Here is a 19,590-nt window from a genome sequence, read left to right on the forward strand (position 1 = left end):
TATGTAAGCTTATGTGTCTACATAGGTTATTTTCAATTTTTTTTGGTGGGGAGGGCACAAATGTATTTATTTATTTATTTATTTGAAACTGAATCTCACTCTGTCACCCAGGTTGGAGTACATTGGTATGACCTCAGCTCACTGCAACCTCTACCTCCTGGGTTCAAATTATTCTCCTGCCGCAGCCTCCCAAGTAGCTGGGACCACAGGCACCTGCCACCATGCCCAACTAATTTTTTGTATTTTTAGTAGAGATGGAGTTTCACCATGTTGGCCAGGCTGGTCTTGAACTCCTGACCTCAAGTGATCCACTCGCCTCAGCCTCCCAAAGTGCTGGGATAACAAGCATGAGCCGCTGTGCCTGGCCAGTAATTTACTACGTAAAAATACTTCAGTGCTTTGCTATTTTCACTTTAAATCCTATGCTGAAGTTCAATATGAACTTGGTCTATAGCAGCATATTGAATTTCATCAATCTGATCATGAGTTGGAAAGTGACTGATTTCTTTATATAAAATATGCATCCAGCTATTTTACTAAATTATCTGTTTGTGATAGTTTTTCAATGATTTCCTTTTATTTTCCAAGCTAAAAGTCATATAATCTGAATTTCTTTTTTCCAAGTTTTATACTTCATATGTATTTTTCTTATTAGTTGGATGGCCAAATACCTGTGAAACAAAGTCAGTAGTTGTGATCATGAGCTTTCTTATCTTTTTCTTGACTAAATTGGAAGCTTCTAGCTTTCCTCTATTAGAAAGTCTGACTTTTAGATAACACACACCCGCACAAACTAAATATACACAAACACATATTTAATTGGCATTTTAAAATAAATGTTATATTTTTATAACAAATTGAGGAATCATCTACCTATTACCATATTTAAGACTAATTAATAGAAATGGATGTTGACTTATGTAAAATGTCTTTTCCATCACATATGGAGATGATCTTTTGATTTTTCTTTTGATATAATGATTTATATTAATAGATTCAGTGATATTTAATAATTCTTACATTCTGAAATTTATATTGCTTGGTTGTCATATATTGTTCTTTTAATATTTCTGTTAAGGATTTTTCGTTTTTCTTCTAAAACGAGATTTTCTTATTTTGGGTCCTCTTTGTTGTTGTTCATCAATATAATGCTTGCTTTAAAAAGAATGGAGGCTGGGCACAGTGGTTCACGCATAATCCCCGCACTTTGGGAGGCAAAGGTGGATCACTTGAGCTCAGGAGTTCAAGACCAGCCTGAGCAACACAGTGAGATCTCATATCTACAAAACATCCGGAAAATTAGCTGGGCGTCGTGACATGTTCCTGTGGTACTAGCTCCTTGGAAGGCTGTGGTCGGGGTATTGCTTAAGCCTGGAAGGCGGAGGCTGTTGCAGTGAGCCATGATAGCGCCACTGCACTCCAGCCTGGGCAACAGGGCAAGACCCTGTCTCAAAAAAAGAAAAAAAGAGTCTTTTTTATTTTTTCACCATCTAGAATAGTTTGAAAGAATGCTGGAGACTTCTGTTTTTTAAAGGTTTCATAGAATTCTCTTGTCAAGCTATCTGAACTCACTTCTCTGGGGAGGTATTAGCACTTTAACAATTCTTTCTATTTCTTCTAGAGTAATTGGTCTACTTAGAATTCCTAAATTTTTTGATGAAAGTTTTGGTGATTTATCTTTTCTAGAAAATAATTTCACCTACTCAGATTCTTAGGGTTACAGAGAATTCAGTAAAGTGATCTCTTATGAGTCCTAAAATTTCTCCCTTTATCATGTCTTACAGTGTTTATTTGTGTATTTTTTATTTGTTAAAATTAGGTTAGAAAATAATTAACTTATATATATATTCAGTTATTTATAGCTCTTGGATTTATCATTACTATCATTTTTTAGTTTCCTAATTGATTTCACATTTTATGCTTACTAATTCATTCCTTCTGTTATTCTTGACTTTACTTGATCTATTTTCTATTATTTTCCTTTGGATGAACTGTTCAAATATTTTTAGTTTTTTCTGTTTATTAATATATGTATTTGGGGTTATGGGTGTTTCTCTGAGTTCCACTCTAGATGTAACCCATTGGTTCTACTGATTAGCATTTTAATTTTTGCTATTTTCTAATTATAACAAAATTTCAGTTTTGATTTCTTATTTAACTATGAATTGAGAAAAAGCCTTTAAGTTTCCAAGTGGTAGGAATTTGTTTGTTAGTTTTATGTTTTAGTTTTATTACTAATTTCTAGCTTTGTTCATTGTGATCAGGGCATTTTATTATTTCTAATTTGAGGAATTAATTGAGGTTTTCTTTGTGACCTAATATTTTCTTATCTGTGTGTTTGTTTCCACAATTTTCAAAGTTTGTATTTGTTTTAATGTTCTCTTTTATTACTTTATAGAATACACTTAGTCTTCAATTTCTTAAATTTTTTTTGACTCAATTTTCTCTGGGATATGTTTTTTGATTCTGTAGATTAAAACATTTTATTTTTCAAAAGTTTTCCTAATGTATTTAGATATATACAAATATAAACATATTTTAACTGTTTCATCTCGGAGATAACAATTAGGCATATGTTGGATCTCTTGGTTTGTCTTTCTTATCTTTCATTTTCTCTCTGGCTCTTTTAAACCTTTGCTTATTCTAACTTTATTTTGATTGATTGCATTTCTCAGTCTTTTGATTGCTATGTCTTGCTAGGTTACCAGTTTCTCTGTTCCTCAAAACTGCTGTCAGTGGGGCTTTTGTTTCTGTGATGGTTTTAATTTCTCTTCCAAATATTTTCTGAGTACTACCAACTCATTTTATCACCTGTTGTTGGTGAAATATAGTTTTCCTGAGTTCTTGCAGCTACTTTGAGATCATATTCTGTCAAGGTGATTTGCTCAATTCTTTTAAACACACGGTTATATGTTATAGATCACACTTTTGAGCTTCTCCATAGTAACATATTTCTAGTTGATGTTTGTCGTTCGTTTATGTAAGATTTACTTCTTTTCCTGCAGTATTTTTTCTTTTCATTCATCTGGGTGCTGGCTTTTTTTTTTCTTATAATTATATTTGAATGAAGCAAATTATTTCTGGTCCAGTTAATTGCAGAGTGACACACTGGAGGGCAGGGCCATGAATGCGTTAGCAGGAATTCTTCATAGGACACAGCCTGTTTGAGGGCATTCTTTCCAGGCTTTACTTTGAAAGTCATCTGAAATGTGTAGATGCAACCCTGCCCATAATACTATTTCTTCTGCCTCCTGCCTCACTGACAGTCTGCTTCCTGCATTTATGGCATGTCTGATAGATTTCCCATCTAGCTCACCATGTCTTGCTTTCCTTTTCTGCGTCCATGGAAGACACCCACTCCCCACCTCTCCCTGCTGTCCCCAACAACGGAGGTTCATTTGACTCTGTGAGTATGCCATTTCCTTTGGGACCTTTGCCTTCTAACCCTTGTCTAAACTCTGTAGCCCTGGAACCCTCTCTCCTGTTTGAGTGTAGACTCAGCTTCTATTCCTCATATGTTATAGTTTGGGTTGCCTAAGCCTCTGAATTTTGTCACAACTTGCCGATTGGTTTTGCAAGAGGGTTAAAATAGCTTTTTTCTGTTTCATAGTAAAACTGGAATTCTCCATCATATTTTAAGTCTTTGTATTTTAAATATGGAAGAGTCCAAATTTTGGGAAGCGTCATGTTGCAACGTGTGTGATATTTGGTATTCTCTATTGGCATTTTTTTTGGCATTTCAAGGGTTTTTTTAAATACATAATTGTATGTGGGTTATTCTTTATAACTTAGATTATCAAATAAAATGTTTTGATATGAAGAAATAATGATGTGATTTGTGAATTCTTATTCTCAGTTTTCCTTTTTCTATATAAATATAATTTTGATAGATTTTACATGAAACTCTTCTAAATTGATGCCCCATCCTAAAATTCTCAAAATATTTTGTGTTTTAAAACATATACATTAATATAAGAAGACATAATCTCCCTTTCTGTGGTTCAGATATTAAGACCCATTCCCATCTCTCTTTTGTACCATCAGGTGGTGCTAAATATGTCAAAATCTTAATGATAAAATTTTCAGGAATATTCTCTATGTATAGTTAATTGAGTTAGGATCTTTGGGTTGACTGACATGATTATTGCATAAAAATTAAAAATAGTATGAATAGAAAGTACAACAGTTTAATGTCATTACACAAACTACAGAGATATATTAAGTATCAACAGCATTTTTAATGTTTCAATGTGAATAGCATCATACGCAAAAGTGAGTCTGTGGCCATGTGTAAAGAACTGCTTGTGAGTACCTTATCCAATATTTAACACAGAAATTACATAACCTTCCTTCAATATCATTTTACCCCTTTGTTCTTTGGTAAGTTAAAGTTTGCTTAGTTTGTTTATCTAGCATCAGCATATGTGATTTCTCCATGTCGTATTTGATTCGGGCTTATTGCATTAGCCTCGACCCTTGGATGGAAAATGATTTCTGTAATTTGCTTACCTGAAGAGCTTGGATGAGGAGCTTCACATAACTGTGGCCTCAACACTTTTTTTTCTTTTACATTTACACATCCGCTCATTATGGAGGTAGAAATGTAACAGACCTTCCAAAAGGGAGCAGGTGACTGTTAGTGTCTCTTGGTTGAATTTCAGTGGCCAGATAGTATATTGAATAGTTTGCACTTCGCAGCAATATAATTACTAAATTTCTTTAGAAAAAAGAGAGAGGGTCTATGTTATTCATTTCCAAATCCCTGGGGAGTGTTTACAGTTATTCAGTGCTATATTCTCCTAACAGACTTTTCTTTTTTAAAAATTGAATATACACTTCTTATATTACAAAATGATAGTATAGCCATGAATGCAAATATTTGGTGTTCCACCTTTTATCATTTTTAATGTGTCTTTAAAATCGTTAAAATGCTTTCATAACTTTCTTGCTCAACAATCACTGCCAGGCAGTAGAGAACTGGATGTGTAAAGTGACGATACAGGGAAGTAATTGCTGGGGCAAAGTAGGAGCTGGTTTGAGGTAGAGTGGAGATAAGAAGGGGTGGCTGGTCTTCTGCAGAGGTGGCTCATACAGAAAGCATGGGATGAGACTTGCAAAATAACATCTCTTTATTCTCATAACCCCTCCCTGGCATGGCCTGGGCCATCTTAGCCTTTGGCTTTTAGCACAGCCCCTGTGGCTCTTGTGTCCTTCCTGCCTCTTCTGGCTCCCTCGGCACTGGGTCTCAGTCACCTTCTGAAGGGACCGGTACAGCATTCTTCATGCTGACCCCTGGGATGTGCTCATGATGGTGGAGGCCAGAAAAGGCCTGGCGCTGCCTTGAATCCTGTGTGGAATGTGGCATGGCAGAGGGGAGAAAATGGAAGGAACAGAAGTAAGCAACAGAGTGAGATCCTACTCTTTGTGTGTGCCCCACCTGTCCTTGCAGGAAATGGGCTTGTTTTACCCCTCACCTGCATTTAGGCTCTGGGGATCAGAAGGTCAGTGAAGACATCTATGCATTATCTGCTCAGTAACTGAGAAGGCTGGGTGCCTGCAGCTCCAATGATGGGGACTTTAGTTCCAGCCAGGGTGTGCTGGGGGGCATAGCGGGGAGATGTTTGGGGCACAGTGTCTTCATAGCATCCTTTAAATCACACTCTTGGCAGCTGCTTGCCCACTTGAGGAAGTGGCCCCCTCATCTGTCTGCTCTCACAAGGAGCTTTTGCAGCAGGTGGATCTGCTGGGGAGTTCCTCCCAGAGGAGTTGATAGCCCAGCTCCAGGGTATCCCAACAGACTGCAAGCCTGGCCCTCTCCCAGGGGACATCGGGCATGTGCTGGCCACTGCATTACAAGCATGCAGAGTTCACTTTTTTTTTTTTTTAAGTCCATGGCTTTATCAATTCTCCCTTCTTGAGACACATCAATGAATTAAGTATTTTAGTTATACCAACTTCTATGGAGTGTTTCTGCATCCTTGATTTTTTACATCCATCTGTTTGGGGGCTTACTTCTTAAGCAGAGAATGGGGGCCTTCAGAGGGACTCAAATTCTGTGTGGCAACTCTTGGACCAATACGAGACCCTGACGAGGGGGTGGGAGAGGTGGTGACATGTCCAGCTTGTGCAAGAAGAGGACTGGATAGCCCCTGGGCAAATGAGGGAGGAGACCGGGAAGACCAGGACAGAGAGCATTCCCTTGCAGGCTGGGGGGGAATTTATAAACAGAAGCTCAGACTTGGCAATTTCTAGGGAAGCTGATGGGTGCTGGCTGAGGTTATCTGGAGAGGATGCGTGGAATTAAACTTGAAGGCCAGTAGGATTAAGGTGGCTTCTGTTTGGGAGTTTCTTCCCTCCCACGCTGTGGGTGGGAGGAGGAAATGGAAAACGCGGCAGAAAGGACAGGCCAGTGGCTGATGGCGGAGATCAGGGCAGAAAGCCACCCAGGCTTGGGTGATAGTGGGTTTGGGGGTGGACATAGAGTAGGGAAACTTGGAAGTGGCCACCACTTGATAGCTTTGGATTAGGTGGAGTCCAGGTTTGTCTTGGCAGTTAATCAGCTGGCTGTAGTGGGAAGAGGGTTCTTATCCTCAGCACTGATCCTGTATACAACCGTGGAATAGTTTCACGTTTTCTTTGGACACCTCCACTTCTCCTTCTGACTGGTTGTCTGTCAGGGGTTGTCACCCTCTTGCAGCCCCAGGGGTGAATTCCAGGTACTGAACTGGCGTTTCTCACCTTCATCAACCTTGTTAGGCTAAACCCAAACACCGCATGTTCTCACTCATAGGTGGGAATTGAAAAATGAGAACACTTGGACACAGGAAGGGGAACATCACACACCAGGGCCTGTTGTGGGGTGGTTGGAGTGGGGAGGGATAGCATTAGGAGATATACCTAATGTAAATGACGAGTTAATGGGTGCAGCACACCAACATGGCACATGTATACATATGTAACAAACCTGCAGGTTGTGCACATGTACCCAAGAACTTAAAGTATAATAAAAATATATACATAAAAAATAAAAAATAAATAAAAAAACAAAGTAGTCAAAAGTATTCCCCCTTTAGGTCTAAAAATAAGGGATGCATTTCTATTGATAAAGAAAACAGATGTAGGCCTCATGCTGGGGAATGGGGAGTTAACTTTTGATGTCGGATTTCTCAAAGCCAAGGGTACATCCAGGTTGTGTGGAGTCAAAAGCTTGTACAATTTTTGGTGCTCTCTTAAAAGAAAAGTACAGATTTTAAATACACAATGAGGAATGGGCATAAAAATTTATTTAGAATGGGCAAAAAAACACAACAAATTTAAAAATTGACAAATATCACTGTCATGACAGAACCCCCCACAAATAGCACACTATTGCTAGCTAGCTGCCCAACACACCTCTATAGTATATATTTTTTTCTCCAGATTTTTGGCTTCATGTCCTGTGATTGCCTCTTCATATGACAACAGTTTTGTAATGTTATTTCCTTTTGAGTGAGTGGGAAGAATTCAGTCTTTCTTCAGGGATGGCTGGTGGAGCTTGCTGTGGATTCTCGGTTGTTTAGGGACGTCCCCTTCACCTGCAGAACTCTTCACTGCGGTCATTGGGACCGCCCCTGCCATTTCTTGCTTGTGCAGAGCTGCTTCCCAGAGATGACCTTGGGCAACTGTCACCTGTGGGTCTCACTAGGCACGGGCTGTCACACTATTGCCTCAGTGGCTGGTGCTGCTTAGCCAGGTCCATGCACCACCCTGCCCTCCAACCCCTGCCATTGTTGGGGGTGAGTTGGCCCTTGAGAGTGAGATTGGGCGTGATACCTCCAAACACGGAGCAGGACCAAAGCAGCTGCTTGTTCAGATTCTTCCTGTTAGGGTCAGAGACAGGGGCTGGACACTGGTGTGGTGTAGAGACAGCGCTGCAGCCTATCGACTCTGCCCCATGCTCAGGACCATCGCCAGGGCGAAGAGGAAGACCCCAGGCTGGGGCAGAGCTGCACCCTTCCTTCTCCGCCCCCTCCTTTCTTCCTTCCATGCCCTCCAAGGAGAGCATGCAGGGCCGTGGAAGGGGCCTCGGCAAGTAAGGGACCTGCTGCTTCGGCTGCATCAGCAGATGGCATCTGCTTACAAAGCCATCCTTGGCTGTCATGACCCTTTCTGAAAGAGAAGATGGATGAGGGATGTTGTTTTTCTTTCCTGAGCCTATAATACAGCAACAGAGATGAGATGTGTAAATGTCTAGGCTAGAGTCTGTCTCATGGTAACTATTCAATGACTGGCAGCTACTGTGGTTATTAGTAAATTACCATCTGCTTTAATCATTCTCCTGTGAGTTTCATCTGAACCTATTAGTTTCCCAGAGCCAGCTTGCCCTGGGGAGAAACCACAAAGCTAAGAACAACTTTATGGCCTCCAGACTCAGTCAGTGATACCTGTTTGCTAGAATATTTTGAACCAGGATGTGGGTCCTGCTCCATGAACATCATGTGAATTACCCTGTAAAGTTATAATCGGGGTTGTTCGTCCTCCTAGTGAGTACTTGCTGCGTGGGTCCTTCAGGGAGCACTGGACAAGGGCCAGTGGAGGACACAGGAAAAGATACACGGCTTCACCTTAATTGATTACCCCAGAGTTGAGTGGATTCAACACAGTGTTAATTAAGATGTTTTGATTGCAAGTGACAGCAATTCTTTTCTATAGCTTAAGCCAAAGGAGGGAATCTGTGGGTTCATGCAATTGAAAAGTGTCAGGGCAGAACCATCTGGTTCCAGTGAGCAGAACTAGAGCAGTGGTTACTGAAATCATTGGGACAGAATCTGTCCCCTTCCCGTGGCTTCATACTCAGGGGCATGCTCCCCACATAGTGGATCCAGGAGACTTCAGGCTTCTGTCCTCTCAGGTCAGTAAGCCAATGGAAAGCAATCTTCAGTTTCCTGTTTGTCTCTAGCGTTCTCAAGGTTGATGCTCTGGCTCTAATTGGCCCATATTGGGTCACATTCTCCCTTGACCCAGTGGCTGCGGACAGAGTGATGGAATGTTCTCATTGCCTAGGCCTGGGCATCCTATCCTTTCTAGGGGTCAGGACTGCTTGCCAGCCCCACCCACACTATCTGGACTGAGAGTGGTGAGAGGACCCTAAAAGGTCAGCATGGTCCTTTCCCCCACAGGTGTTAGATAGGCAAATATTGCAATATACACAGCAAAGCAATGGACAGTCAGAATATTATCAGGCTGTCATCACTGACTGTGGCATTCCATAGAAATGATCATCGGTTCACAGTGCGTAGCAAGTGATCAATGTTTCCTGATTCGATCTGCCATCAGACTAGAAGTTCTGGGAACATATGCCATTGTATTGTGGTCATCTAACATATTGCTTAACATATACAGGGTTTTAGAAGCAGTCAATGAATGAATTTGCTGTAAGATTTCAGAGAGAGGAGGCATATCAAGATGGATTCCTTTGATTTGGTTCCCTGGGAAACTGAGAATGGAAGGTTCTGGGGTCACAGGGCTGTATTCCTCTGGAAATACAGTGCAGATGTTTTCCTCTGCATTTGTAAGTTTTTAAATTAAAATTTGAAGGGAGCCATGAGTTTGTGGCCTCTGGTAACAAATTGCCAATTCAGTGAGTATTTGCCAAACCTATTTATTTATGATGTCATGTGAGTGCTTATTTTTTCTTGTATTTTTATACTGATTTTATATTGTAGAATCTTCTTGGAGACCATGACAGATGGATTTCAATATATGTTCCCTTATACAAACAGCATGCTAATTTTTCCTGAAGTTATCAGTTCTTTCTGCCTCCTATCATCCCCACCTGTCTGTACATCCAGATCCCGTCTCCAGTTCTGCATCAGCAGCCACATGGCAGATCATATCAAAGTTAGAGGTGGTGCTTCCTCCTGCGGGTTCTTATAGCATCTTCATCCTTTGCCATGACCTTTCTCACACTGAGGGCCACTTGTTTGCCAACTAGGCCACGAGGACATACTGACACCTGCGCCACCTGTACCCAGCACCAAGGTCCGGCACATACTAAGCGCTAAAGGAAATATCCACTGATTGAACGCATGAATAGGGCTAGTTTGTGGAATATTCCCTTTGAAAGATGGTGAGGGGACAGATAGGGATTTTCTTTGGGAAAAATTCTGTTGAATGAAAGCAGAGCGGGTAAACGCGTGCTAGACAGTAAACAGGCAGGAAGTCCTGTTTACCGAGCATTTATTACTCAGCACTCTCAGGTCTTGTGGCATCCCAGAATCTAAAATGAGAGGCTTGCCTGGTTCAGGAGCTCAGCATTTGACTGAGAAGGCATTAGGAGAAAGCACACAGTAGCATGGCTCTCAATCCACAATAGAGCCAGGCAGGGGCTGCTTTCTCCTTTCACCGAGTGAAGAGTTCTGCGGAGGAAGCGGGCTATGAGCTGGGCCTTGAAGGCTAATTTATAAGTCAGGATTCTTCCAGAAGCAATGACAAGAAACCTAATTGAAGCAGATTTAAAGTAAAAAAAAAAGGATGGAGAAAGGGCTTTATTGGCTTTGCCTACTGAAATGTGCCAGGGAGTCGGGAGCGGAGAGCTGGGTTGGCTGGCGTCATCGGACCCATTTGTTCTCTGCATCGCATGGCTTCGGCTTCCTCTGAGACTTTGTTTTCAGGCTGCCCCCATGTAATCCCCAGCAGCAAATATCCAGGTTTAATTCCAATGGACTTTAATCATGCCTGGCCCTCATCAAACCACAGAGGACGCCGGGCTAGCATGCTCACTCCCAGAGCTGGGGCGGGGTCAGCGTCTACACCTATCAAGGATGCGCACTGAATAATGAACACATGAGTGCCTGAGTGAATGGGCACATTGATGGAAGGATTGATTGGGATTTGGGGAAAGCAAAGGCATAGTGTGTAGAGAGAAAAACGATCGTGGCTTCTGTGGCTGTGAAGGATCTCACTTGAAACCCCAAAGGAGGTCCAAGCACCGTCTCTTGGATGCTCTGCCCCACGTGGTCTCCAGTGCTGAACACACAGAAGGACACGGACTTGGCCCAGCACGTGGCGCCTGTGGTGCCTGTGGATGGAGGCCCACACACTTTCTTTAACTGAGCAGGTACAATATCCACTCAAGGCTTAGGCTTCTGGACCTCAGTTGCCCCTGGATGCCTGAGGCCAAGAGTGGGCTCAGGTGCATTACAGAAAACAAATAAGGATGTGGACAAGCTGGGCTTTAAACCCTGAACTCCAGACAAAGCCAGGCCTGTTCCTGATGAGATGGCTGAGACGTGTATGCATTCCCCAGTGTTAGCACCCTAGCCTCATCTGCACATTCTTCTGCCTATATTCTTGTCTTCTAAAACTATAAGCTGTGACCTCATTTGTTCCCATCTGAGTTGTTGACTCAAGTCTGGTTCCTGACAATGCCTGGGATGGACTTTGCCCTGGCTTACCAGAAATTCTGTGATCAGCACTCCAGTTCAGTTAGGCAACCAGATGAACCTATATTTCTTTTATTTTCCAGAAACCCATAAGAAATCATGTCACATTAATTGCTGAATGCCAGAAATGATTGTGTAGAGTGTAGACTTTGCCATATTCCAGAGTCCAGACCTGGGTTTGAATCACAGCTTCCTGACTATGGACCTGTGTGAGCTTGGACATTGGGAAGGGTTTCTCAGCATTTCCAGGACAACCTTGGTTTCACGCTGGCACCACCAAAGTTTAGCCAAATGACTTTTGTTAAGTGTTTGTATCATGGAATACAACAGGGGTGATAATAACTATAATTTGTGTAAATCACTCTGGAAATGTTGCTGATAAAAAACACTTAAAAGTGTTACTTTTTGTTTTGGTTACAATTATTATTACTTAACCTCTCTATACCTCAGATTCCCAAGTGAGAAACGGGACGGTTCTGCTAAAAACCTGCCTAGGGCTGTTGTTAGGGAAATATGGGGAAGTTTCCTAGCCAGCTCCTAGCCTTCGTAAATCTTCTGTCAGTGGTACTAGTTAAATTTATGGCACTCACCTGTTCTGTCATTTCAGTAACGTGATATAAAAAGAAATGATATGAGAGTGGCGGGATGGTGGTATGTGTGTGTTGTGTGTGTGTGTGTTGTGTGTGTTGTGTGTGTGTGTGTGTGAATGCTCTATTGTAATAGATTTCCTCCTGTGTTTTGAAAAATGTAATGGCTCATTGATTTCACAAGTTCAATCCCTTCTGTAACCCGCCCCCCATCACAGGTTGGTAATTACAACCTTGGCAATTGGTATTCCCTAGAGATTAATGTTTGGTGCCAGCTTTAATGTTAGAGCCATAATTAGAATATTCATTATGCTAATAATGTTACACCATTCATCTGATGTATATTTATGTATGAGAAGATATGATAATTCTGTGTGGCTTACTTGGGAGCAGGTAGAGTGGTGTATCACAGGAAACACTCTTTTCCTCATCAGCAGAGACAGGAAGGAGGAGGAAATTAACATTAACGCAGGACCTGCCGTGTTCCAAGACCTGTGTCAGGTGCTCTGAATACAGGATTTCACTGAATCACATTCCTATTCTCTCCATTTTATGGGTGAAAAAAAAAGGAGGCTCAGGACAGGAAGTAACTCACGCCCCTGGCACGGTCACTAAATGGGGCTTAGGTCAGGGGTTGATCCCAAGGCTGCCTCCAACATGGTGTGAATCAAGACGCCGCTTCTCTGTGTAGCTGTGATAGAGGACCTGGGAGAAACACCCCTGCTTCCTTCTGTTTTCCTCTTCTCCATGGAGATAATGGCAAGTATCATTTTTGCAAAGCAGTTGGGGGTTTTCAGCAAGAGGGAGGCTGAGACAAACATGAATCGTTGTTCAAACACATGTGGAATCTCACCACGCAAGTTCTTATCGAAAAAAATGGAAACGTCTTAACCGGTACCAGCCGGGAGCAGGGCTCAGGGGAATGGCTGAGTTCCCAATTTTGGTAGATTTTCAGAGAGAATGCATAGTCATGTAGTTTTTTTTTCTTCCCTGTGAATTTAGGATAAGGGAGGGGAAAGAACAAGGATGAAGGGGACTGAGAGGGAACTCATTGAAGATTGCGGTCTTTCCTCTTCCTGGGAGTGAACTCTGAACATAGGGCATTGGTTACCTCGAGCCCACACAGGGGAAATGAGTGGCAGGGTGTAGCTAGGATGGCCCTGAGCAAGGTTGGGAGCCCCAGACCCCTTGCTAGGTGGCCACAAGAAGTTCCTTTGCCTGTCTGGGCTTCTCTCCCCTGACTTGTAAAATGAGACTATGTGAGTCAGAATTCGTTCAGATGCAAGTGACAGAAACTCAGGTTCTGTGAGCTTGAGCTTCTTTATGTTGGCCTACAAATCTGCTTCCTTTAGGCAGACAGACCTGGCAGTCACAGCAGCAGCCTCCCACCCCAGGGGAGGCCACTTAGAGAAAAATTAGCTCTTTCCTCCAAGTATCCTTACATCAGATTCCAAGGAAGGATTCCGATGGTCTGTCCTGGGCACAGGTGTACTCATTTGACTGTGGCCAAGGCGATGAGATTCTCTGGCTGATTTTCACTGGATGAAGGTGGAAAGCAGGGATGCTGGGCAGAAGTCGCAATGGAGTCCACCAGGGAGAAAGCGCAGTCACCATGAATTCAAAGACCTGTTTGCCATCCAATCAGTTAAACGCTTACCAGTTCCTCCCAACCCAAACATTCTCCTTTCCTTCTTTTCTTCCCTATTTAGTTTGAACAAAACTGTTTTCCCAGTAGAAAGGAGTTTTATCTCCCTGTTCCACATTTCTTCCCTCACAGCTTGTTTGATCCCTGGCTGCCTTCTCGTCCCTTCTATGTGTGCAGAAGATCACCTGCTGAGCTGCAGGGCTCATGCCCAGGAGTCAGGACAGACTCCCGATGCCTAAAGACGGCCTGTGTGAGGCTGCTTTTGCATTGCTTTAAAGAAATACTGGAGGCATTTAGGTAACTTACAAAGAAAAGAGGTTTAATTGACTCATGGTTCTACAGGGTGTACAGGGAGCATGGTGCCAGCATCTGCTTCTGATGAGGCCTCAGGAAGCTTCCAATCATGGCAAAAGGTGAAGTGGGAGCAGACACATCACATGGTGAGAATGGGAGCAAGAGGCGAGGGTGGGGGAGGAAGTGACACACTCTTTTAAACAACCAGATCTCGCGTGAACTAAGCGAGAACTCACTCATCACCAACAGGATGGTGCGAAGCCATTCATAAGGGATCCACCCCATGATCCAATCACTTCCCACCAGGCCCCACCTGCAACATTGGGGGTCACATTTCAACATGAGATTTAGAGGGGACAAACACGCAAATCATATCAGGGCCCTCTCACTGCCACTATCAAAAGATAATGAATTTAATTTCTCCCATCCCCACTCTCATAAAACACATACCCAGGTTAAAAGAAATCAGATCTAAAACTTTGAATTTTATTATATGATTCTATTTTCAAAAGCATCTGAGGCTTTTTTATAACTTGAAATACTCAGTCACACATGCCCTTATAATATACCTACAAATGGAACATCAACCAACCCAAAGGGTAGCAATAATGAGAACTCGCTACGTTTAACAAAGATAAAATAGAAACTTTGGGGAATAAAGCAGGAAGCAGAGGGTGAAACATGAGGGTGGTAATAGTAAGTAGGATTTGACATCACATTCAACTCTGAGGTTACTGGCAGCCAGGGCAAAGAGAGAAACAATCTGACATTTGAAAGCAAATCAGTTTTTCAGGGGCAATAAAGATTTCTCTGCTCGGGTAGGCACCGTTATACCTATCTTTTCTAGCATTATATTCTAAGAGAGTTTATGTCCTAATTTCTGTATGAACATCTGTGAATGGGTAAGAGACTGTTTCTTCAACAAGTAGACTGCACGTGGCAGGTTCCGGGACACCTATTTATAGGAAACAGATGTTGAGGCTCAGATCGATGAGGATTCATTTGGTGGGATTTGGGGGACATCTATTTTATAAAATAAGATGTATTGAACATGTCTGTGATGGGCAGTTCAGGAAGCAGAGCTGGAGAGTGAAGCAGGCTGGGGTCAGGTCGAAAGAGCTCTGGAGGCCAAGCTCAGGAATTTGGGCTCTGAGAGGCTGGAGCTGGTCAAAATTCAAAACAATAATAAAAGGACGTCATCAGGTTGAATGGCGTCTCACCTGCTGACTATACGAGTCCGATGGGAAAAGCACGCTGCTTCCTCCATTCCCAGCAGGATCAAATACACGGACCGCATCACCCAGCCTTGTAGCCTTCCGCATCCTGGGGAGAGGGGTCCCAGCCAGCACTCGCGGTGAGAACAGAGCTCCCTCTCGGGACCCCGTTATGCTGACCCTGGCTTCCACTTCTAGGAGAAATAAAGCATAGAAAGTCCTGTTGGTGGTAAGATTGCTTGCTGCTTTCTGTGGCCAAAACGTAGGGGTTCCATCTGCCAGCATTTTGAAATAAGTAGGTCTTTTTTTTTTTTTTTTTTTACATCTGGTCAGAACCCACCCAAATGGTGATACACAAATGTAAGTGTTAATGATATTTTATATTGTTGTTGTGGGCGTGTGTGTGTGTGTGTGTGTGTAAAGTTGACTACTGTGGCAGCCATAGCCAACCTGCTCTGAAAGAATTCATGTCAAAGTAAAGATAAAATGCTTATAAAGAAGATTCACAGGCAAAAAAAAAAAAAAAATGACCCTTTTTGTTATGAGAATATTTTCAGGCATTTTAGAATGAGAGACTTCCAGAAATGTTTGAAACCTATGCTGGGCATGAAAGGAAAACCTCTGTTTCAAACTGCATATGGAAGGCACATCAATCAGAAATATTTAGCATGATTACGTGCAAGTATTTATTAAAACCATGGGGCTTTATTTTAAAGGATTTCTGGGCTTATTGTGCCTAATGTCAGCCAATGTTCGCATGTCTAGCTCTACCTTTCAGGGAAAGGGCTCAATGGTGGGCATGTAGCAAGATCTGTGCACCTACATGCTGCAGATGGTTTCGTTTTATAAGAGATGAAACTGCATTTGGTGGAACTGATTAAATATAAAAACACCACCATCTGCCATTTATTCTAATATAAAATGGTTTGGGCAGATGCTGACATCTTTCGAGATGATTGATTCATCCCTGACAAGAGAAGACGCTCTGGGGTTCCAGCTGCCCACCGCTCAGACAATACCGATTTGCAGGTGCTGACGCCAATCCCGCCAGTTTGATTTGGATGTAGCAGGTGAGCCGAGAGCACTTTCATAATGAGAAGCCGGGAATTTCTAAGCACATCGCTATCTTCTCCCCACTCCCCACCTCCCCTGACTTCTGGCCTACATTTAATCGGGAGAACATTTTATCCACGTGCTCTGTCCCATCCTGTGCCTTATTCTCCAGCGCTGGGATAACCGGAGGAGTGTTGTTTTCAGAAAATAGTGAGTCTATTTGCAAGTTAGTGTTGAAAACTTCCAAACGCTGTCTATATTGGCTACTGCTGGGTTTAAAACGATCTTTTCTAAGTGGACTAGGGGGTTTCGTTAAACAATGTATTGTTTATAAAGAAGCCATGGCTCCTGTTGCAGACCAACTTGCAAACAGCTGCGTGCATGTTGCATGTCGGTGGGTGTGCTCGTGCCCTTTGCAAAGTGGTAGGAGATTGTATGTTTCATGTAGAATATTTTCCTAACCTTTTTTTTTTTTTTGAGACGGAGTCTCGCTCTGTCGCCCAGGCTGGAGTGCAGTGGCGCAAACTCGGCTCACTGCAAGCTCCACCTCCCGGGTTCACGCCATTCTCCTGCCTCAGCCTCCCGAGTAGCTGGGACTACAGGCGCCCGCCAGCACTCCCGGCTCATTTTTTGTATTTTTAGTAGAGACGAGGTTTCACTGTGATAGCCAGGATGGTCTCGATCTCCTGACCTCGTGATCCGCCCTCCTCGGCCTCCCAAAGTGCTGGGATTACAGGCGTGTGCCACCGCGCCCGGCCTTTCCTAACCATTTTTTTTTAACAATCTAAATAATTTCAGGAAGAAGGTGGTGTAGGGATCAAGATATTTACTTGGTGCTATGTTTATAAAACATCTATTTAGGTCATGATTGTTAGATGTAAAATAAATGTTTTTCTCTCATAGAATTAAAGTCAGAGGTGAAGCTGGGTTTTCCCCATCTTGTTCATCACATGTCTAAATATTTACATTCTTTACTAATAATTAGGCAAAGTGATTTAAGAATATTTCTTGATATTACTATTATTCTTGTTATTTGAGACAGGGTCTCACTCTGTTGCCCATGCTGGAATGCACTGGCCTGATCACAGCTCCCTGCAGCCTCAACCTTCTGGGCTCAAGTGATCCTCCCACTTCAGCCTCCTGAGTAGTGGGACTACAGGTGTGCAACACCACATCTGGCTAATTTTTGTATGTTTTGTAGAGACTGGGGTCTTAACGATATTGTCCAGGCTGGTCTCAAACTCCTAAGCTCAAGTGATCCTCCCAGCTTGGCCTCCCAAAGTGCTGGGATTACAGGTGTGAATCACCATGCCTGGCCTTGATATTTTAAATTAAATGCGGCAAAGCTATGAATATCACGATGTGTTTGTGCTCTGATTACATATATTCCTGTGTATATAATTGTGAAGATTTGTATAGATATGTTTCCATTTTGGTGCTCACAGGAAATTCTGTTATTTTGAGTCAGAGCCCCGTCCACTTATTTTCTTTCTATTTTCTCTTGTGCATTTATTATCCTAATGCTTTCTAGTCTGGTAGTCAAGGTGGGAGGATTAGATTTCATCTCTTTCCCTGGTGGCATTTTATGTGATTCCTGCACTCAGTGTGCTGGGGACAGCAGCTTTCAGTTCCCATTCTTAGCATCTCTTCCCTGCCTCCTCTCTGCTCTTCTACTCACGCTCCTCTCCAAACCACTTTTCATGTCTTGCCAACATTCCTTTCTCTATACTGTTATTATCTTGTTTGTTTCTTATTCTTTCAGATTACATATGGAGAACTCTAGGAGCTGCCTTTTCAAAGTTGCAGCAAACTCTCACTGGGTGGTTTCGTTCCTGCTGAGCCACACTGAGTCCGCACCCCTCTTCCCTTTTTTCTCTCTCCCACCCTCCATCTCCTGTCTCTCCCTTGTGGCCTTCCCTCCCTATTCCTCTTCCCTCCTAGAGCATCTATTTGCCAAGGCCTCCTTCTGACTTTCTACCGAGCTTCTTATAGTTAAAGAGTGCCCGCCGCTGTCTTATGGGTCCTGCCTGCATCCTTAGTTCCTGTACAGTGGGGGCCTTGAGGGCAGGGATGGTACCGGTATTAGTCTCCCAGGCTGCTGTCAGAACCACAGCCTGACAGATTCAACCGCAGACATTGATTTTCTCACAGTTCTGGAGACCAGGGTAGAAATTGAGGTGTTAGCAGGGTTGGTTCCTTCTGAGGGCTAAGAGGTGGGATCACAGGGAAGAACAAGTCTCTGCTGTGGTCTGAACTGCTCTCCACCCCAAGTAAATCCGTATGTTTGAATCCCAAGGCCCAATATCTCAGAATGTGACTGTGTTTTAAAACAAGGTCTTTACAGAGGCAATTCAGTTAAAATTGAGGTCCAAGATGGGCCCTAATTCAATATGCCCAATGTCCTTTTAAGAAAAGACAATTTGGACAGAGACACACATAGCGGGAGATGATGGTATGAAGAGACAGGGAGAAAGCCATCTCCGTGGCCAGGAGAGAGCCTGGAAGGGCTCTTCCCTCACAGCCTCACAAGGATCCAACCCTACTCATACCTTGATTTCCACTTCCGGGCTCCAGAATTGTGAAAAAATAAATTTCTGGGGTTGAAGCTCCTGTTTGTGATTCTCTCTGACTGCAGCCTAGGAGGCTAATACAGGTACTGTCCCTGCCCTCAGGGGCCCTGCCGCACAGGAGCTAAAGATGCAGGCAGGCACCCTTACGATGGTGGCAGGCAACCGATCGGGCTATAAGATGCTTGGTAGAAAGTCAGATGTGAGTCAGGGGAAAGGCCACCTGAAAAGGGCAGGAAGGCTTCTTGGAGGAATAAGCATTGAGGTCACAACTTACATGGTGAGTACGAAGTTTTCAGGCAGACATTCAGAGGAAAGCTCCCTGGGCAATAGTGAACCCTTGTGCAAACTTAGGAGGGTGTGGGAGAGCTGCAGTTGTGGAAGAGTTTTGTCTAGTCCCTCAGGCAATGATGGCGGCCCGGATGGTACCAGTTCCTGCAATCCGCTACCCTTCATGGTACGACACTGCTACCTCCTGCTATACTCTGCTTCATTCTGAGTGAACATTCTCTGTTCAATGAGCAAATGCCTTTGCCTCTTGACTCCAAGACAGTGTTCAAACCTTGGATGTGAAATATGAGGGGAACATTGGTCCTTCTATCTATTGCTGTATGCTATATGACTTAGTCATATAAAACAACAATGTATTGTGTGTCTTACAGCTCTGTGGCTCAGCTGAGCTCAGCTGGGCAGTTCTGACATGGAGTCTCATGTCCTTACAGTCAGATGGTGACTATAATTAGAATTCATCTGAAAGTTTGTCTGGACTGGGGTCCCAGATGACTTTTTCTCTCATATGATTGGCAC

General features: G+C 43.0%; 1 long non-coding RNA gene across 1 annotated transcript in view; it reads left to right on the plus strand.

Moving 5' to 3' along the window:
• The window catches only part of LOC134756814 (uncharacterized), a 28,038-nt gene extending 10,486 nt beyond the window's left edge, over positions 1–17,552 (plus strand). Inside the window, exons 3-6 of the long non-coding RNA XR_010130071.1 lie at positions 13,998–14,095; positions 15,226–15,392; positions 16,098–16,233; positions 17,259–17,552. This is a non-coding gene — a long non-coding RNA (uncharacterized lncRNA). The remainder of the gene's footprint in view (positions 1–13,997; positions 14,096–15,225; positions 15,393–16,097; positions 16,234–17,258) is intronic.
• The last annotated feature ends 2,038 nt before the right edge of the window (positions 17,553–19,590 follow it).

This window comes from Gorilla gorilla, chromosome 12 (genome assembly GCF_029281585.2).
Source record: "Gorilla gorilla gorilla isolate KB3781 chromosome 12, NHGRI_mGorGor1-v2.1_pri, whole genome shotgun sequence".
NCBI classification, from domain to species: domain Eukaryota; kingdom Metazoa; phylum Chordata; class Mammalia; order Primates; family Hominidae; genus Gorilla; species Gorilla gorilla.